Genomic DNA, 4,317 nt, shown 5'->3' with positions numbered 1-4,317 from the left:
CCCAATAAAAAATAAAAATAAATAAAAATTTTTAAAAAAGAAAGAAATCATGAAGAAGGGAGAAAAGGAAGTCCACTCTTAATTACTTTGGCCCAGAGGTGATGGGCTTTACTTCTGTTCACATTACACTGGTAAGAAATATGGCCCCATCTAAATACAAAGGAGCTGGAAATTATAACCTGGCAGGAAGATTATTATAAATTATAACCCAAGACTTGAACATGGAAATTGGTGAGTTCTAGAGCTGTATCTCCCACAATACGATGAAATCGGTGGATGACCCATAAGTTTGGGTTGTCTGTGTTAGGAGTTCACCTTTATCATGGATTTGGAAATATGTAGCTCCAAATAATTACTGTATAAAAAGCACCCAAAAATCTAGCAACATAAAACAACCATTTTAATATGCTCATAGGTTCTATAGGTCCTAAATTTAGAGAAGCAGCAAAGGGGATGACTCATTTCTTCTTGCTTTATGGGGTCTCAGTTGGGTGTGGCTCAACATCTAGGAACTGGAATCATTGAGAGAAATCTTTATTTACATGTCTGGCAATTATTTCTGGCTGTGGATTAAAACAACTGAGGCTATTGACCCAAGCACCTGTACATGGCCTCCCATGTGGCCCGGACTTTCTCACAGCGGGGTAGCCTCAAGGAATTAGACTTCTTACATGGCAACTCAAGAGTTAAAAAACAAGTGTCCAGGTAGACAGGTGGAAGCTTTGTTGCCTTTCATGACCTAGCCTCAGTCACTTTTGCTGTACTCAACTGGTCAAAGAAGTCACAAGCCCAGCCAAATTCAAGGAGAAAGAATGTAGAGCCACATCTCAATGGAACGGTACAAAGGTCAAACATTGTAGAGGGGCCTAGGCAATGGGAAACACTGTGGTGTCCAATTTTGGAAAACACAGTCTCCCATATATATTATCCTAGAATCACTGAATTTCAGTATTGAAAGGACTTTGTACCTTGAAAAACAGGGGCCAGCACACTATGGTCCACTGCCTGTTTTTTTTACAGTTTTAGCGACATACAGCCACACCTTTTCCTTAGCAGAGTTGCAGAAGAAACCGTATGACTTGTAAAACCTGAAGTATTGACTATCGGGACCACTACCGATAAAGTATGCTGATTGTACAAGAACATTGATGAAACATGTGAGCACTGGAATCAGACTACTAGGATTCGAATCTCTGTTCTGCAGGTGGCCAGTTATGTGGCCTTGGGCAAGTTACTCAGTCACTTGATTGCCTATTTCCCACCTGTATAATTGGGAAAGAAGTAAAGTCTATCATTGAGTTGTAAGCATTAAGTAAAAAAGGGCATAGTAAACATTCATAAATGCTAACTCTTGTTATTAGAATTACTTTGAAATGTCAGCTAGATCAACTGTCCATCCAAAGTTACATGCTTGTCTCCAAAGTGTCATCTACTACAGGTTTCAACACAGATAATGATGCATGAAGCCCATTTCATCTTTAATTATTCTGTCTATTAAAAAGTTCTTCCTGAGCCAGCAGAGTGGCTCAGTTAGTTAGGGTGCAAGCTCTGTGCAACAGGGTCACCAGTTTGATTCCCACATGGGCCAGTGAGCTGCTCCCGAGCTGAGCTGATGCTGCGCTGGTGAGAGCATGTGCTCTTAACAAGGTTGCCAGTTCGACTCCCACATGGAATGGTAGACTATACTCCTTATCCCCCAAATAAGATTGAAAGCAGCGATGACTGAACTTGGGGCTGAGCTTGCAGCCACCACAACTAAGATTGAAGGACAACAACCTGACTTAGAGCTGATGGGTCCTGGAAAAACACAATGTTCCCCTTCCCCAATTCCCCAACACTGTTCCCCTCCCCAATTTCCTAATAAAATCTTTAAAAAAAAAAAAAGTTCTTCCTTCCACTGAGCTGAAATTCATCTCTTTATAGCTCTGTCCTATATTAATCCTTTCTATCTCCTTGAGGTTCTACGAAACATCTCTTCCAAATATTAGGTTCTTCAAATATTTGAAAAGGTTTTCTATGAGTTTTATGTTATTAAGACTACACCTCTCCAGGTCTTTTCATTTTTCCTCCTAAAACACGGTTTGCATCCCTTTTCCACTTTGGTGATTCTCTTTAGACAAGAATATAAAGCATTTACTCAGAAATTAGCATAAGAAGGCAGATAGATCAGGCCCCTTACTCCCTAGACTGTGAATATTATGCTGGTGAGGTGTGTTTTATGTTACCTAGTCTTTTCCCACCCCATATTGGCTTTAATGAAAACTTAATGCAATGAGGTTTACTAGTCATTTGTTGATTGCATCTTTTAAAACTGTTGATTTACAGTATAGAAATTATAAAGTTTATTAAAGCATGGCCTTTATACTTTACACTTTTCAGAGTGGTTTGTAATGATATGGAGAATGGATAAGTTCCAGATTTCATAGATTGAATCACATGAAATTGAAGGTCTTCAACTATTTTTAACCTATAAAATCGACAATTTCATATGAATCAACCTAATAACAAATATAGAAGTTCAGTGGTTGTTCATAGAAAGGTGATAGTGTAAATTCCACATGAAAATCCCCTTGGCCAATAAGGAAATCTCATTTATAAAATAGCTCTTAAATGTATGATGTGTATATCAGATGTTGTTAATATCTTGCTAATATTTTTAATAAGCTGAATGAGCTCAGTTAGCAATGTTAGATCACAACATGCAAACAGCTCCAAAGTTGAACATAAAAATAAAATTTAATTTTGACCTGATATGCAAAAGAATAAATTTCTCTCTTCTGAAACTGAGTGCATGTCTAATAGAAATAGACTGAGAACTATGTTTTCTGTGGTTAACTAGAGCAATGAAAAATCCCAATGTATTACAAGCTACAGTTGAGTAATTTTTCTGCCACAAATGAAATAGATCGAGGTATCTATTCACTATCCTCCTCTGGAAGAGTTGATTCTTTCAGATCTGGGGCAAGTCCTTATATTTACCCTTTTTATGTTTACTCTCATATAGTTCCAGCCTCTCGAGGTCTTTCTAGATGTTGGTACAATGGTTGAGAATGGTCACTGCACTTACTAGCTTTATGTCATCCATGCATACTTCTGATGTCTTGATCCAAAACATTAATAAATATCCCATCAAGTTGAAATTGATACCTTGAGTAGTCCTGAACTGATTTAGAGCAACTAAGTATTCTTTTAACAATTGAATTGTTTCCCCCTTGGACTTCCATTCCCTCTAATCACTATTTGTCCACCAGTCTTATATGGGGTGTCATTCCTGTTAGTGAAAGAAGTTGGAAGCAAATGTAAATTAAGACATAAAGATTTCTTTTTCTTTCTGACAGTATTATACTTTAAAGCAAGCTGTGTATCTGTATTAGTCAGGGTTCTCCAGAGAAACAGAGCCAGTCGGATATGTATATATAGAGAAAGATTTATTTTGATGAATCAGCTCACACAATTAGGAAGGTTTGCTAAGTCCAAAATCTGTAAGGTAGGCTGGCAGGTTGAAGGCTCCGGTAAGAGCTGCAGTTCAAGCCCAAAGGCAGTCAGCTGGTAGAATTCCTTCTTGCTTAGGGGAGGTCAGTCTTTATTCTTTTAAGGCCTTCAACTGATTGAGTTCATTCCCATTTTGGAGAGTTATCTGCTTTACTGAAAGCCCACCAATTTAAATGTTAATCTCATTCAAAAAACACCCTTATAGAAACATTCACAGTAATGTTTGATCAATATCTGGGCACTGTGGTGCAGCCAAGTTGACGTATAAAACTAATCATTATCGTGTCTATTTTTAATCTTTTTCTTGTAATGAAAATAGCTAAAAATCTAGCCTATATAAAGCCTGGATTTTTGTTTTGATAATTCATCCTTTTATAGTAAATAGTCTTATATAAAACCATCATTAAGTGTGTATCTAAATGGGCAGTCATGATAAAATATAACCAATTAGCTTTTGTTTCTATTTATAAATACAGCATTTTAACACATAACTCTAGTGTAATAGCTCCTGTGTCCACATCACTAACCAGTTATTTTCACTACATAAGAAAAAAATCAAGAGTAGGGGAAATAAGATGCAGCTGAGTTTTAAGATGAACTCTACTGAAAGTTAAAGAATGTAGATGTGACTTCAAGTATGGCTATATCTGTGTTTTTCAATTCATCTATTTTAGAAATTCCTCTTTTTTTTTTTGTATTGAGGAATTGGGGGGCTGGGAACAGTGCTGGGGACTTGGGGGAAGGGGAACAGACAAGTTGCTGTCGTTTTGTTCTTCAATCTAGTTGTGGAGGTCGTTGCTTCACTGGCCCAAGTTGGCACCATCA

General features: G+C 37.3%; 1 protein-coding gene across 4 annotated transcripts in view; it reads left to right on the top strand.

The window, feature by feature from the left end:
* GALNTL6 (polypeptide N-acetylgalactosaminyltransferase like 6) overlaps positions 1–4,317 on the top strand; it is a 1,038,752-nt gene that overhangs the window by 935,175 nt on the left and 99,260 nt on the right. The window lies entirely within an intron of this gene.

This window comes from Hipposideros armiger, unplaced genomic scaffold (genome assembly GCF_001890085.2).
Source record: "Hipposideros armiger isolate ML-2016 unplaced genomic scaffold, ASM189008v1 scaffold_27, whole genome shotgun sequence".
Lineage (NCBI taxonomy): Eukaryota > Metazoa > Chordata > Mammalia > Chiroptera > Hipposideridae > Hipposideros > Hipposideros armiger.
The sequence above is the reverse complement of the archived record's forward strand: the minus strand, read 5'-3'. Positions and strand labels throughout refer to the sequence as shown.